At 47.5% G+C, this 17203-nt stretch overlaps 1 protein-coding gene across 1 annotated transcript in view; it reads right to left on the bottom strand.

Moving 5' to 3' along the window:
- FHL1 (four and a half LIM domains 1) overlaps nucleotides 1–14717 on the bottom strand; it is a 31764-nt gene extending 17047 nt beyond the window's left edge. Inside the window, exon 1 of the mRNA XM_071758040.1 lies at nucleotides 14579–14717. The gene's annotated coding sequence lies outside the window, so the exon portion shown is untranslated. The remainder of the gene's footprint in view (nucleotides 1–14578) is intronic.
- Between the last annotated feature and the right edge of the window lie 2486 nt (nucleotides 14718–17203).

The raw sequence follows: 17203 nt of genomic DNA, 5'->3' as shown, positions 1-17203 counted from the left end.
ACAATTGTGACAGTCTTAAATGCCCTAGGTTAGACATCGGCCACCTTTCTCTTTCCAGCTCTGCCTCCCACATCTTTCTGCCTCGACTCAGTTTGCAGAGGGGAGATCTGCAGCCTGGAAGGGGGGGATTCAGCAGCCTCGGGAGAGAGGGGGATTCAGCAGCGTGGGGGGGGGGGGGGATTCAGCAGCCTGGGGAGGGGGGGATTCAGCAGCCTGGGGAGGGGGGGATTCAGCAGCCTGGGGAGGGGGGATTCAGCAGCCTGGGGAGGGGGGGATTTAGCAGCCTGGGGAGGGGGGATTCAGCAGCCCGGGGGGGGAGGGGGATTCGGCAGGCTGCCTGCAGCACCCTTGCACAAACTGCAAGGTGGAAATGACAGGTATGAATGTCCCTGGATTCCTGCCACCCCAAGGAGACACAAGGACTTCCTTTGCAACTCCTGGGAGAAAGATCCACACAAACTGCCAAGACTGGGCTGATTCAGATGCCTTGTAAGAGCATCAAGCCCATGACTGGGTTAAAAAGCCTCTAACTCAGCAGGATGAAGAACAGTGCCTCAGTTACCAGAAGTACAAGAGCTGATGTAGCCCTCAGAGGAGCCCTCCCTGAGGCCAAGCAAGCTGCACCACATCCCAGTTATTCCCCAACTCATTACCCCAGAACTCCACACTTAGGACAAGGGAGTTCCTCAGCTGACTGCAGGGGTCTGTCCTGGTTCAAGTTTAGATGTGGTCACACAGAGGACGAACAACTTGAATTCAAACATGAGGCAAAGGTTTGCCAGTCACAGCTTTCCCCCCATGGCTTAGCTAAGAAAAGTAATGTAAGTCCCTGTGAAATAAATACCACACTGATCCCAGCCAGGCAGCATGGCAGTGTTTTCCAGGAAAGATAAGGCCTTATGAACAATTAACATATAATCCCACCAAACCCTCACAATAAATGCTCACGTCAGGCTTTCACCAAGCTGTTAGTGAGCCATTACTGAAATAATATTTCACAACCTCCATTATGCTCTCTGTGCTCCTAATTGCTTTCAGTTGTGTCTCACAGGCATGACAGCTGGAGGGGCAATGCTCTCCCCAGTGAAATTAAACAGCTCACTGTGGAGAGCACAGAAGGAAGTTCAGCTATTAGTCTGCAGCACTGCTTGAAAGCTGGGACATTTACCTTCCCTGGAAATCTCCCCACTACAAATCAGAAATTAACAGCTACCCAGACATCAGCTACAGCACACATCCCCTCCAGCATCCTCCCTCCCCCACCCCCGTGGGTTTCCAGCAGCTCTGCCATCCTCCTGCCTTCATTCCACAGCACCTGGCAGCACAAAGCACTTGCAGGGAGCACTGCAGGCTGTGCCCAAGCTCTTCTGAAGGCTGGGGACATTTACTGTGTGATATTTCAGAGCAAAACATCCTGTCCCCAGGAAGCTGCTGGGCAGCTTGTTCTGCAGAGCTCCTTCCTTTGCCCCCACAGAGCAGGGGGCCAAGCACCCACCCAAGCTGAGTGCCCAAGGAGCCTTGGTGTTTCTCCTCAAAGAGCTGTATTTTCAGGGGAAAAGAAAGGGCCACTTGTGGGTGGACTGGGATTCTGGCAACACACCCTCCACAAATTCAGCACATGGGACACACTGAGAGGAGAAAGCTTCAGCTCAGGTGGTCAGAGGTGATGGGCAAGGCAAATGCTTCTCAGAAGAGGGCTGGGCAGAAGCACCCTGCCTGGCTATGCCACAACTTCAATGGGAAGGACATGTCCAGGCCACCTTTCCATGGGAAGGAGGTGTCCTTCTGAGCACTGGCATGCCTCTTGGGAAGACTCCCTGGCATCCAGAACACCAGCAAAGCACTGCCCAAACCTGGCTCAGGACCATGACCTGAGCACTGATTTAGAGTTGACAGGACAGCCCTGACATATGTGTTTAGCAGGACCACCAGCCCATCACCCCAAGCTCTGGACAGTTGCCTGAAGCACAGATTGGCATTTGGCTACGAATACCTTCAGTTGTTGGACAGCACTGGTGGCTGAATCACGCCCTGTTACACGGCCATTTTAAAAATAACCTTTCCCAAAGCCCCCCAGAGCATAATCCTGTGTCTGTCTCCTCTCCAAGAGCCAGAGGAGATCAGCTTGCAGGGCTGATGGGTATTTTTGGGTGCTCTGACTAATTGTCAGGACAAATGCTGGGCATTCTTCACAAGGAAAAACAAAGTTCCAAAGTCCCCTCCAGGGGTTGGATTGGTCACAGAAGTTATTCTCAGAAACCACCGCTTTGGGAGGGTTTGCTTTCATTTCCAGCCTCAGATGAATGCATTTTTAAATGGAGGAAAGGGTCAACTCCCTCACACCCTGATATTTACAACCAAGGCTCAGCCAGGCTGGACCATGTTGCACCAAGAAGAAGGGCAGAAGTGAAAACCCTTCACCTTGCAGGGGCTTCACATTCACAGCTGCTTTGTTGGCAGCACATCAGACAGGCACTCACTGCCTGTGCCAGGGAACATGCTCCAGGACAGGCTGGGGATGTGTTCCAGGACAATTCAAGAAGACACCAACCAGAGAGGGGTGAGGAGGCCCACAAGCACCCACTCACTTGCAAGGTGGAACCACGGTGCATCTTTCTAAGACACTTTTCTCTGGTCCTGCATTATCACGTATTTCCTCTACTGAAAGACCTGTCATTTAACTCTCCCCTTTGCTCAGGATTCCTTTGTGGCCAGAGTTGGCCTCAGTCACTTATTATGTTAATATTTTGCAAATCTGCCCATCAAGCCTCTGGTTGAATCCCTGCTCACTCAATGCCCACACATCACTGCCCAGCCATGCTCTTTGCCTCTCTCCTTTTGCTGGGAAGTTGAAGCCCTTCCAGACCAGGAGAGCACTCACACAGATCTTACCAAACTTGCCCTGGCTGCCCTCCAAGAGACAAAGGACCTTGGTAACACCAGACAACTCAGCCAGATTCCAGAAAAACCTGGAGCCCTAACAGGGACTCCCAGCTTAGCAACTCCAGCGCTTTGATGCATTGCAACCAAGTCCTCCTCAAAGGCAATCTGCCCTGAGAGGAGCAGAGATCAGCTGGTTCAAGTTCATTTATGACAAATAAATAAATAAATAAATAAACAAATAAGATTTTGAAAGGAGCCTGGTTTCAGGTTTTTTGTTTGTTTTTTGGTTTTTTGTTTTTTGTTGTTGTTGTTGTAGTCCCTTGTTGCTTCTCGTCCCAAAGGCATCTTTCAAAATCTGAGGACTTCAACAGCTCCTCATGTGCCAGTTCAAGCCAGCACTCATCCAGCTCAGTCTCTCTACACTTATTAGGACAAAAAAAAAATAAAGTACCTGTGCACAACACCTCCACAACACCCTGGGATACACAATCCCTGAGCCGTGCAGCTTTCCCCACCACCATGTAAGGTCTGGGTATGTTCCACCTTTAAGTGCAGAGGCTGTTTTGGTGCTTTGAACCCCAAAAGCTTTCCCCTTTCTCTGGCATACATCAAACCTTGCTCTTTTCATTCAGCAGAGACACAGCACCAGCAGCACACACATCTCAGGGTGATGAGAGCTCTCTGAAGTCTCCACCAATGCTTTCTGCATATTTCCAACACCCCCCCCCCCCAATGCTGCACAGCAATTTCTGCTGAGGATAAGTGTTGTCAATTCAATTTCTAATAACAGCATTAAAATGTATGAGCCCATTTCTCTGGAGTCAGGGATAATGCTTTCAAAGTGCCTGTGTGATACAGGAATGAAAAACTCATTTTTCATAAAGTGATAAGGATCCCAGGTCTCCCTGGAGATCATGTTAGATCAGAGCTGGGCATGGTCTACACTAAAAAGCATTCTCCATGGGGTCGGTTAAAAAACATTGCTTCTTACTTTATTTAAAAAAAAAAAATAAATCTTTACATCTTTCATCAGAGTTAAGATTCAATTTCAGCTAAAACCAGAGAGAAGCTCCCAGCCCACAGGCAGGAGCCCAGCCCTGGTTTGCAGCTGCCCAGCTGAGTGCTCTGATCTGCAGGTTGGAGTTTCTTTCAGAGATGGGGGACAAGGGAATTCTCTACCCCACAACACCCTCCCACTCCAGTTTTTGAGTAACTGAGCAACATTTCAGTTGCCTTTGTGTCTTTGGAAATAGTCAGAGTAGTAGACTAATACTTGGCAAGAGACATCAATATGGAGAGGCAAGGTTATTTAAGCTGCTAAATTTAATTTGTGTCCCATTTGCTGAATCAGCAAATACCTTCATCCCCACCTTCCCAGGGCAGGGCCAGGATGCTCTGAGGCAAGAGGAGGTCCCATCCCCTCCCCTCTCCTTTGCTCCCACTGAGGGTCTCACAGCAGCACTCCAGGTTGCAGCATTTCCACCAATGCTCAGTCCTGCAGCAATGGGCAAAGTTTATGAACTGTTGGATTTATTAAATACAAACTTTGGAATAAGAGAAATAAGATACTTAGAAGAATGCTTGATTTTAAGCACAGAAATAAACGAACTGGGGTTGGTACAACCACTTACGACTGATTAAGCCATCCTCTGCTCTGTGGCTGGATCCAGGTCCCAAAAATTATTTTGTTTTCTTTTTCAAGCAGCAGTGAAGCAATAAATTTGGGGACAATGAGTAACAGTCTGCAAAGAGAAACAGCCCTTCTCGATACAATTGCTGCTAGCTGTCAAACTACTGTTCAAATCAAACTACAAGAGGACTGGCTCCATGTGACAAAAAACAGTGCTAATTGCACACGAGTGCCAGAGGAAACTGTCAAAAAGTTAAAGCAGATGTGAAACAGTGGATTGCTTTTTTTTAAAACCACAATTGCATTAGAGCCCACAAGCAGCCATGTTCCACTGCTGGATACTTGGGGAAGGGTGAGGCTTCCAAATCATCCAGGACTTTCCCTGCCATAGCAACTACTCCACCATCCCTTTGATCATGCTGCATCTCTTAAACCAAATCATCCTCTCAGCTGTGCAAGCCCAGGAGCAAGGTTTTGCCTGCTTTATGCCAGTGTTGAGCAAGATTAGATTGGTCCTGGCCAACTCCAGGGTCTGTAAAGCACAGCAAAGTTTTTCATCGCCCAGAGGTAGCCAAAAAGCAAACACACCTTAACAGCAAGGAGGTGAAGAGATGGGGGCACAGGGAAGGGAGACACTGAAAACCTGCAGGGATGCCAACCCCAACCACTAACACCCACTGCTCCACCCCACAGAAAAGAGGCAGCAAAGGAAAACTCAAGTACCACCTGCAAAGAATTGACACGTGTGTTAGACACCCAGTGCCTCATCTCCAAAGAGCTGCTGAAAGCAAGGGATAAAATGCCAGGGTGGTATTTGTAGGTTTGTTTAGCTGCCTGGCAGATCAGTTACGAGCAGCCTGGGGGACACAGTGGCCAGGGACACAGGGCTGAGCTATGCAGCAGAGTCACAGAGACCCAAACCCAGCCATGGGATGGCCCAGGCACAGCCCTGAGAGCACTGCTGGGGCTATCAAAGGCAGAGGTGTGGGGGGGTGAACTCAGGACTCTTTCACTTAAATCTTATTTAAACTCCTCATGGAAAAATGGCCTTCTTTCAAATGCCAACCTGCTCCAGTTGGTTGTTAGGGTTTCATGAAGCCCTTCCTGAGAGCTGATGAGTGAATGCATTGGTGGCTGTGACACAGCTGCCTCTGATGCTGAGGAACTTGGCCATGTCACCAAACCACTTTCCATGTTGGCTCAAGAGAGGATCTGGAAGATATCTCCACCAAAAGGCTTGGAAGAACACAAGGACAGATTGCTCCATGCTTGTAAAATTATAATAGAAGACTTCCAAAATACAAAAATACCAGTGCTGGTTTTATAAGTGTAACTTTCATCCCTTGCTTCAGAAAGCCATGAGGTTAAACCCCACACCAAAAAAAAAAAAAAAAATAAAGATAGTGGTTTTGCACGGTGTGACTTGGTTCATGGATTATATTTCAGGGGCTCAGCTTCTGTGTTATCTGTTTTCAGTCACTGGTAACTATGCCTTAAAAGATTCAGTGAAAGCCATTAGTGGACTTCTGGTAAATGGCTTATGGATTGCTTTATCAGGACAGCTGCCAGGTGATATGCTGATGTATTTCTATGCTATTTCATGTATTTGATAACCCAATGGGGAGCAAAAACCAAAAAAAGGGAGCAGAGATATCACTGCCACACTTTTGTCAGCCTCCTCCCTACAGCATCCAAGTGCAGCACTTCCTCCTACAGACAGACATCCCTAAGTAAAAACTATTTCTTCAGAAAAAAATAATTAATTTAACGCAAGTACACCTGGAAACATCTTTATTTTAGCAGAGAAAGGTGCAGGATGCTATCAGAGCCCTGTCTGCACCTCTAGAGAGACCCAGTGCAGCACAACCTCCTTGTCCTGCATTTCCCACTGGCACTGCCAGCAGCCCTGCCAGAGCCCCCTCCAACCCCAGTTTCCATCACCCAGTTTCCATCCCCCAGCTCTGCACTCTGCAGCAGAAGAAAAGAAAATCATCCTGCTGCTTGCAGTGGCTGCTCCCACCCTGCCTGCTGTGCCCTGGCAGGAGGTGACCCCAGTGGCTGCCCAAGCCTTGGCTGTCCTCACACCTAGGGTTCCCTGAGGACTTATTCCTGGGAGAAACTGCAAGGCTGGACAGACACAGAAAGCTGCCAAACCCTGCCAGTGGCATCAGCCCTTCAAAACTCAAGTCCTGCTCTACTCACACAGGGGACACTGCAGTGGGGAATAATGGCAGAGCCCAAATTCTCAAGCTCCTGCCCCAGGTGTGTTGCAGGGGAGTGTGAGGATTTTCAGATGCTTTCTCCAGCCCTGGAGGAGCAGCAGCAGGGGAGAGGCTCATCAGATAAACCTATCCAACTAACTGTTTAAACCCAGCCCTTATCTACAAGTCAAGCATCTCAGTTTTCCCCACAATCCCTGCACAGGGATAGGTTTCCAAGACAGGGGAGATGACAGAGGAAGCCAAATTTCCAGGCATTGTAAAAAGCTCAGGCTCAGCCATCAGCCTCACACACTTAAGTGAAATAACACATGGAATAAAGGCAAAAGTTCTCTGGCAAAGCATCCCATACAACACCCAAATGCTGGTGGAATGGAAGCATTACTGACATTGGTCCCTTCCCATCTCTGCTCCAGCCCAGGCACCACTGCTGCTGAGAGGATGAGCTCAGAGCTATTTCAGGTTGAATTTGCACTTGGCAATCTCCCTGGTAACCACAACAAATTACTCACTGATTTCTAACAGATTTGTTGGTTGTTTGGTGCAGGGTCTAGTGAAGCACACAGTTTCACCACACTCAGCATCAACACAGCCTGGGAGAGCAGAGGATGCTATTTACAGGCACTGCCATGGAGACAGAATCTGCTGGCACTGGAGGTGGGAGGGGAAGCTGACTTTGGGCTGACCCCAATGACACGAAACTGAGAAAAAGTGCTCTGAGGCACAGCCTTGACTCAGACACAGGTGACACTGCCTGGCTGCCTCCTGCCATCCCAGACACCAGAGAGGTGTTAGAGCCTCCTCCAGCACATCAGATAATCACAGGGAGATGCTGTTTGCAGTCCTCTCCAGCCATCAATCAAGAAACCTTTCCCCAAAGCAGTTATCAGGGGGGCTGACACTAGCATATCCATTAACACCAGCCTTCATCAGCTTCATTTCACGTGTCAGGACTATGAAGACACAGGACAGTTATAGGGTTTGCTGTCTCTTGGCCAGGAATTTCCCATTCATCATCACAGGAATCAACACAAAGGGCACTGAGAAGTCAGGGAGGCAGAACTAACCCCAAAGTATTTGTGTGCTCTGATCTGCCACCCATAGAATGCTTGGAAGAGATCATCAGTGTCCCTTTTCTGTCACAACTAGACCCGAGCCAAGACACAGCTTGGAAACTGCCCAGGTTGTCACTTATATTTAACAAAGGTGAGTGATTTGTTGTTTTTTTTTTCACTAGATTTGTTTTTGCAAGAAAGAAAATTCTACCTTGAATTGAACACCACCATCCAGCAAGCTGGAATATTGGTCAAGATCCATGATCCATGGCCAAGCCCCCAGGTCCAGCTTTCTCAAGTGACAGCAGGCAGGCTGTGTCTCCTACCCAGTGCAAAAAAACCCATCCCACCACAGAGATGGATCAAGAGCTGCAGTTTCTGCTTTTAGTTGAAAAATTATATGGTGCTAATGAGGGGAGATTATGGCAAGAGGTGGTTGACATGCTCAAGCATCCAACAAAAAAAAAAAAAAAATCCATCCAGAACTAAACATTGGCATCCCCACTGAATGCCTTTGTCCCACTGCAGGGTGACCATGAGGAGCTGTTGTGTCCCCTGCTCCAGTGCTGCCATTTCCAGAGGTGGCACTGAAATCCATTTATCCATCAAGTGGCATTTACCTGGCGGGCTGTCCCAGAGGGGAAACATGTCTGGCTTTCTGTTGGCAGAGCAAGGGTAGATAGGAAAGAATATTTGCATGTGTTGAGTGAATTATAGAGCTCTGTGTATTTTTAAAGTGAGAAGAGACCAGAAGAGAGTGAGTGAGATTCTGGCACCCTGGGCTGCTCATTACCCCCTCTCCTACAGCACCGTCAGAAGCAACACCAGGTCAAGAGAACCAGGGAATTTTAAAGTGGAAGCAAATCAGTAGGAATTACTCAGGTTTCTGAATGAGGACCACACATCCCTGTGCTTCTGGAGGTGCTGTCTGTGTTTGCATTCCCTCAAACCACCGACTGTACTAAAGAGCAGGACATGGTGCCAAGGCCTCCAGGATGCTTCCAGAATCCCCACACTGCCCCTGCAGCCAGTTCATCTGAACAGAGAACAGCCAGAACTCATCCAGCACATCCACTGGATTTGGTAAGTCATGCTAGAAAAATTTCTCTAGCACCCAGCACATCTCTGGGAATGACAGAGCTATGGGGTGTTTTAAAGAGCTCTTTGAGATGTCAGCCAAAGAGGGGCAAACCAAGAGGCACAGAACAAAGTGGAGAAGTCTTAAGAGTCCAAAAATGAGATGATAAGACAGCAGCTGGAAAGGCAGGCAGTGCCTCAGAAGTGACTAATTCCAAACCTTTGCTCCAATGTTTATTATAGAAAAGAGGAGATAAGAAAGGCGACTGATGGTAACAACTGCCAGGGGCAGCCAGACCCAAGGCAAACAAATAGCAAATGCCTTGCAAGAAGTCTGCCAAGTCCAAATGGTTCCCTCCCACCATTTGGGGCATTTATTTAAAATAAAGTACATTATTTTCTCCCACCCCAGCATGCCTTTCAGCAGAAGGGGTGCTATATTTAGGGTGGTTTCAGAGTTACTCGTAAAGAGGTCTTTGGTCAGAGACCACTGGAAGCACAGGAAAACTGAATATTCCCAAATGAAGACAATGGGGAATAGCTGGGAGCCAATTCCCTGCAGAAAAACCAACTAGCAACCACTGTGGGCTGGACCAGCCATGGATTTACTGTCAGGAACCACTTCCGGTTTTCTTAGCAGAGAAAGAAAGGCACATCCAGCACCCTGGTCCATCAGACAGAGTTCCAGATGGCTGAGGGGATTTCTTGTTGCTCTGTCCAAGCAAAACACTGGAGAGCAATTCTTGCTCTGCCAGAAGCTCTAAGTCCTCTGTTGCTTAGACACTGGTGTAACACAAGAACCCTCACAATCTGGGACAGCTGGTTCAGCATTAAAGTCAGCTTGAGGCAAAAGAGGTGGATTATAGATCCCTGCACCCATGAAGCACATGGGATCTCTTGGGAGCAGTGGTCTCCCAACCCCCATACAGCCATCATCTGATCTGAAGCTCCCCTCATCTCAAAGCACCATAAAGCAAGAAGGTCTTTGATGTCTTGAAAAGAAGTGGGAGGATTTTCCAGGAGAGAAGTTTCCAAAAAGCCACCTCGCCATGTTTGTTCCCAGCAGGAATGGTTTTTTTCCTGTTCTTCCTTAGAGGTTCAGGTGACAACTGGTGTTGTGCATTTAAATTCAGCAGACCACAAATGCAGCCATCCTCCCATCACCTTTAATCCCTCAGGGTTAACAGCTGCTGAGTCCCATGCCAAACAGCAGGATCCTGAGCAGGAGGAGGAGAGGGATGGATCCCAAATGACACCAATCACTAGGATCACCTCCAGGAACAAAAAAAGACCAGGGACATCTGTGGAAGGAGGGGGTCTTCTGAAAACATTCATCTGAAGACAAGAGGGTTTTGAATTGCCAGTTTACAAAAATCATGCAATTCTGTGACAGCATCCAAACCAAAATTGTAACTCTGACTCAAAGTTTCCAGTCAGAAACAAATCAACCCAACAGCCCTCCCACCCTGGGCAGCAGCTCTGTCCCTGTCAGGAACCCTGCCCTGGGGCTCCAGCCTTTTCCAGGCACTCTTTAATTTGGCCTTTTCTGCTTCCTCAGGACCCTGCCTATTGCATTCCAGTGCAGACAGAAAGCAATCCTGGCCCTGCTTTCCAACAGCTCCAAAGTCCTAAATGTCATTTTGGCCCTGTCCTGCCATAGAACACAAACCCTATTTGCCTTCCCTCCAAAGGGAGATGAAAAAGCTGGAAAAGCACAGGAGCATCCATCTGTCTGTCCATCCATCCTCATGCTCTGACAGTAGGAATTTGCTCTGGCAGGACACTTGGCACCACACACCCCAGAATCCCCCTGGAAGAGCCAAATCCTGCTGCAGGACACACTGCAGGGAAGGTAAATGCTGCCCCACCAAGAAGCCTTTTTTTTTGTGCTTCTCCACAATACCAGCGTGGAGCAGAGCAAAGCCTCTGTGGGAAATACTTTGAGCACCAAAATGAGGCAATCTCTGGCAGGAGATTTTTGGCTACAGGCCCAGGGAGGTACACACAGCCCCTGCATCTCCTGGGACTGAGGGTAAGAGGCTGGGACAGGGTTTGCCCACCAGCCATCCCCTCTTTGCCTGTTCTGCAGGGCTCCACAGCATCCTCCCAGCATGCAGACCTCATTTCAGCCCAACTTTCTGCCTCTAGACCTCTCAGGACCACTTCCCTGCACTGAGCAACTCATAATCCTCCTTTGAGGGACTTCTTTCCACCAATTTACACATCAGAGCCCCAGCCTCTGCAGCATTTTTGCAGTCTGCAGGCTCCCTTTGGACACCAGTGGAGGGTTTGCAGGGAGTGTATTTTGGAATAAAAAATTTCATCACTCAACAGCCCTGGCCTCTGGGCACCGATTCACCACAGAAGGCAGCTGGGGTGACATCCTGAGAGCTGGTCCTGGGCTGTCCATCCACAAAAACCTCCAGTCAAAGCACATCAGGGAGTCAAAACTGGGCTATATCCTGACCCTGAAGCCCAGAGAAGCCTCAGTGTTCCCACACCTGGCCCAGTGGCTACAAATAAGGTTTTTACAGGACCCTGGCATAAAAAAAGTGGAGCCAGAATACATGCCACAGTCCCTCTAAAGCCATGCTGCAGAAGTGAAAGAGTGCATTTATCTAAATAGCATTTAATCCTTTAGAGTCCTGGTGTCTCAAGAGGCGTCTGCTTAAACCTCCTCTCCAAATCAGGGTATCTAAATGAAATATGAGGTCTCTTTCTTCCTCCCACACTCCCTCCACCAAGATCAGACATTAAATGACTGATCTCAGACATTTCTGCTTTGTTATTTTCCCTGTCTGCATCTTCTGTAATAGAAAAATGAAAGGGAAAAAAAAAAAAAAAAAAGAGATACCAATGACTCAAGCTGAATTATTTTGACTTAAAATGCATTTTTTATTACAAAATTACAGATCAGGTCTGAAAAGGTTTATTTTATAGGCATTATTTATGTGACCCTTTCAAGCAAAAGTGACTCCACACAGCTAAAGTTACAGAATCTCATCTGAAATCTCAGCTTTGCTGCCTTGGCACTCCTACATCCAGAGCACAGGGTGGCCACAGCTGGGGACACAGCCCAGCCCTCCCCACATCTGGGGACACCCACATCTCAGTGTGACCCCAGAGGAAGCCTGGCACCTGACAGCCAGAACTTGCCCATTGCTCTCCAGGAAGCTGCTATGATTCAGGAGGATACCCAAAGCCCCAGGAAACATTGCACAGTGCTGGTTGGGAGGCATTTAACACCCCTGGGACTTCAGGTCCCAGCAGCACCATGAAAAGTGGTGGTCCAGTGGACTGGATCACCTCATAAGGAAAGATCAGATAAATTTTCCAAGGTTCTTTAAAGAATTGTCACCTCAGCCCCCCCAGTGCATTCCCTAAGGGAGGGAACTTAAGAGGACACCATTCACACAGGCTGCTGGTGAGGGGACAATTTTGTCCCCTGGCTCACATCTTTAGTTTTCTCCACTGAAGCACTGGAAGTTTCAGCCATGTCCCAGTTCCCCCCCAGTGCTGGGAGCTGTGTGGAGTGATGGTGAGAACCTGTTGCCATGATGGAGGTAGGAAGGTGATGACAGGTGTGGTACCCAAACTGCAGTAAAGGAGCCCAAGTTTCCATCAGCATGCACAAAGCACAGAAAGGGCCATGGGATATCCTGTAACATGGAATTACCTTCTTTTCACATAAGTATTACACAGGAGAAATTCCCCAAGAATCAATTTACTTAATGCAATTACTTAAAGCTTGTTATATCCTAGTGCAATGGGTGTGATCTGTAAGTCTTATTCACAGGATAAAGGCTCACATCAGAGATAAAGTGCATCCTACAGCATCAGCTGCCTCTCCATCCATGTGAACAGGGACCTGACAGGGCTTCCACCAGCTGTTTCATACTGTTTGTCTGGATTTTCCATTCATGGTACAGTTCAATGGAAAGGCTGCTTCCAAAATAAAGGCCAGCCAAGAGGGGCTGGAGAATGTTTACTTTCAAGTGTTTGAGCATCCTAAACCTTGTCACCTTTTGAGCAGCTGCCATTATTTACATCCAAGAAGAGAAAGATACCAGCAGACATGGAGAGAAGCCATCATTTACAGCAGGGAGTAATTTCTCCTGTTAGAAATGCCCTAAGAGCCCAATCCTACAGACCTCCCCCACCTTCTTGCTCCCCAAGAGCAGTGAAAGTCAGGAATCAGCTGTAAAATCCCAGCCCTGAACTGGCTCCTCAGAGCTGCAGCCCAAAATCTGAGCAATAAAATTCCATTTGCACTGAACTCTTGAGGGACAGGAGTGTGTGCAAACCACAGGTTTTGGTGTGAGCTCCAAAACACATAACCCATATTTTTCTAGCAAGTGTTAATAATGCATTTTTCAGTACCGAGTTCTTTAAGGAGAAATTAAGAACTGGTTTGTATTCAAGAATTCTGTACTTGGGAGGGGGGGGGGGGGGGAGGAGTGTTGTAACAGAAGTGAAGTACATGGGTGCTTTTATCATAAAAAAAGAAAGAATAAAATTTAAAGCTATATTTGGTTGCTTGATCAGCTATTTGCTTTGTACATCATGGCTTAAGAATTTAATCAGTTTCCTTTTGGTAGCTTTTTTTGCTGCTGTTTTTAAAAAACACTCTTCCTCTCAAAACAAGGTAAAAGATTAATTGGTAGGTGAATTGTTTTAAAAATTCCACCCCACCCCCCTTTCCATGTGCTAGGGTTCAGTGATTTAAAAAGCAGCTACAGCCATTTCTAAACCACAGATTAGCTCCTACTTACAAAATGCAAACTGGACCAGAGTCACAGGCATCAACTTAACTTCTGCTTAGTTGCTGAAGAAAAAATTAATGACAGAAACCCCCATCTTGCAAACACACGGGTGGGTGGTTTCACTCATACATGGAATCCCACAAGTCTGGACAGATACAGGGGTGGAACAGTTGTATAAAAATAAAACTGTTTGCATTCATGGACACAGCTACAAGTATGGCATGTCAGAAGCTCTGCAACTGCCTGCTATTCCATCATACAGGAAAAAAGATGTGCTAATTATTAGGTAAAAGCTTGTGCTTCCATATTCCCCAGTTCTGCTCCTGCCAGCCTGCTCCCACAACTCAGAAGGTATCAGTCCTTACTTCGAGCTTGTCACATCAGCCAGGAGTCCAAGAACAGCCCCTGCTTTAGCTCTTTCCTCCCCAGCTGTTACTAAAAGCTTCAGGCAGGCACCTGCCCAGCAAACACACAGCTGGCAGCTCCCAACACAGCTCTGTTCCCCTGCAAACCCTCCCTCAACACCCACTGGGAAGCAAGCAGAAAAGCTGTATTTAAAAGCTCTATTTGTCCTCCAGTGGCTGCCTGGACTTGCAAAGCCACCACCTTCCAGAAGGGAACACAGGTATCAAAGAAGATGCAAGAAAAATCAGAAACGAGAATTTAGGTAACTCCCACACTTAAAACACCGCAGAGAACAGAGGCAGTTTCTAAAGATGACTCAAGTGATCCACAAAGAAATTCCTCGTTAGAAAGCGACTTTTAGAAGGACATTACACACCCACGGGCTTCCCATTCCCCCAGCCCTGCTCTCACAAACCCCTCCCCACACAAAGCAGAGAAAAAACTCGGCACAAGCCCTGAACTCCGAAGATCTGCAGAGCCTGGGATGCTGAAACGCTCCCTGCCCTGCTCAGTATCCCAGAGGATAAACCAGAGGCATCTGCTTACTGCCTGCCGGAGAGCCTGGAAGCTGCTGCGAGATGCCTGGAGGAGGGCAGGGATGGACCGGGCACAGAACCTCGGCACTGGGGGTCCTTCGGTCCCGGGGCTGGGCTGGGGTGGCCGGGCTGGCCCCACGGCCACTGCTTTGCCACTTATAGCGGGAAGGAGAGGAAAAAAAAAAAAAAAAAAATTTTTGGTCCAACCAATAGCACTGGGAGGGGGAACAACCTGCTCCCTGCTCCTCCCAGGTCCCTGCACTGTCCAGAGGGGGAAAACCCAAGCACTTTGGCAGCACTTTGCTCCGCTGCTGCCCAAAAGCAGTCGCTGGGATCCTGCTGCATCCCCCTGAGTGCCGGGAGCTGAGCTCCAGGACAGTTTTCACACAAGGAAAATGTGGCACAAAAAGGTTGTTTGTGGGTGGATTTGTTGCCAGCTTGCCGTTCTGCCCAAGCTGCCCTCTCTCAAAGATAAAGATTTTTCCTGGCAGCTATTACAATATGTGTCACCTTCAAGTTCAAAGAGAGAGTTTCCAGGACAGAAAACAAACAGGAGCAATGTGTTTCTTCAAGTCAGCAGCCTGCAGGGAAGGAAGGAACCCAGCTGAAGAGAGCAAAGCAAAAATTATGCTGAAAGAGTATTTTCTTCAAAGCAGACACGAGAAAAAGTATTATCAGGTAGAAAGTCATTCCTATTTTTAAAACAAATCTGCCCCTTTGTGCTTCACCACACCAGAGAAATCTGACAACATTCATGTCTGTTTCCTCCCCCTCTCCTCCCTGCTTTCTTCATCCCTCAGCTTCGTGGGTTTTTATCTGCTCAGACGTTTTTCAGTTTTGTCCTACTTTCTTCCATACTTCTATTAGATATGTGGTCCAGCAAGTCTGTTTTTTTAACAGGAGGAGCTTGGCTTGGAGCTCTTGCACTAGAAATAGGTTTTTGTGGTGTCTCAGAACCACAGAGCTTCTGACCACTGGCAGGAGAGGCTGCTGGGCATCCTGGTGAGTGCTGGATAAATACTGGTCTCCCTGGAAAGCAGATCATTACCCATGGGCTAGGGAATTCATGCTTGGGCAGTAAACTGAAACAAACAGTGCATAAGAGAAAAAAACAAATCTATCTTCAATAGCATTTCTATTTCTGTATGTGTCTGTTCTTTCAGGTAAGTCCCACAGATTCTTCCAACACTGCATCATTCGTATTAGCAATGCTCCAAGCAGGAATGAGAGCACTGGGATTGCCCTGGGGTTCAAGGCTCAGATTGTGACCACTTGCCAAGAGTAACTTCAGGCATGCTTAAAATACAGATGTGAAACACTAACATTATTTATAATTATAGACTGAAGTTTACATTTGCTTTTCAAGGGAATCCAAATACTCAGTTCTAGGTCATTTTTCTCCCGACAAGCACAAAACTTATTTACCAAGAGCTTTTCTTGAGTGGCTGCTTGTAAGGATCCATCAGCCCAACAAGAACATTAGCAAAAGCCTCCTGCCCCCAGGGCATGATGTTGCTTTCCTTATGGCAGCTGCAAAGCTCTGGGATTTAGGAGAAATCTCAAAAAACAAGATTCCTCAAGGATGGGACATTCAGACAAAACACTTCCAATTAATCAAGCCAAGAGCTCCAGGAGAAACTGGAGTTGGGAAGTGCTGAGATATAAAGACAAAGTAGGTGTTGCACGACAGTAGGAAAAAAGTCACCAAGGGCAAGGTTATTCTGCAGCCAACTCCTGCAGGGTTTCTGCTTTCAAAAGAAAGAGCCCTCCTGCTTCTGGCCAATAAGCAGATGTAGGAGGACACAAGAGCAGCAAGGGCCCTGCTCCAGGAGCATCTGTACAAGTGGAGATGGTTAATTCACCTTCACCAGATGCCACCCATTGCCCCTGTCACCACAGGAGTATTTGGGGACTGACCCTGCACATCTGCAGATGCATCCTGGCAGATCACAACCACATTGTGCATCTTAGAGAAGCAAACAAGCCTGACCACAGGTACCTGCAGCCCAGCAGCAGTGTAAACGTTGTATTAGAATCCTCTGCCTCTTACTTTAAATATTAAATACCTTCCAAATACAACACAAACTAGAGATTTCACTGCCAAAGCCCAAATGCCATCTACCATCAAAACCAGTCCTAAGGCAGCATCCAAACAACAAATTAATCCAATGTGCCTCTCACTGATCACAGTGGATCAAGCAGCATCCTACAGATCCCCTTTGGCTTTACCAGCAGCCCCTTGGGCACAGTAGCACATCCAGAAAAAAAAAACCCAGCAGAATGAAGGCCTGCAAAGACACCTGGCACAGAGCAACTCCTCTGCCTTCAGTATTGCTCCTCCTGACAGAAAGTGAGGGTTTGTAGGATCAGACCTTAAACCTGCAGACTTAAAATTACCAATATAACTGACAGAGAAGAATTTAAGCACCCCTAGCCTCACACATATTGCAGCAACAGCTTTATTCTGTTTGGGGAAAAAAAAATAGACAATTTAGAGAGCAAGAACAACACTCAACTAGTCAAGGAAAAGGCACTTGAGCATTGTCATATTACAGATAAAATATAGCCTTATAAAAACCTCTGCCCAAGCATTGGATCAAACAAGAATAAACCACAAGAATGACAAAACTCATTT

This window comes from Heliangelus exortis, chromosome 14 (assembly GCF_036169615.1).
Source record: "Heliangelus exortis chromosome 14, bHelExo1.hap1, whole genome shotgun sequence".
In the NCBI taxonomy this organism is placed as follows: Eukaryota; Metazoa; Chordata; class Aves; order Apodiformes; family Trochilidae; genus Heliangelus; species Heliangelus exortis.
This window is presented reverse-complemented; position numbering and strand designations above follow the sequence as displayed.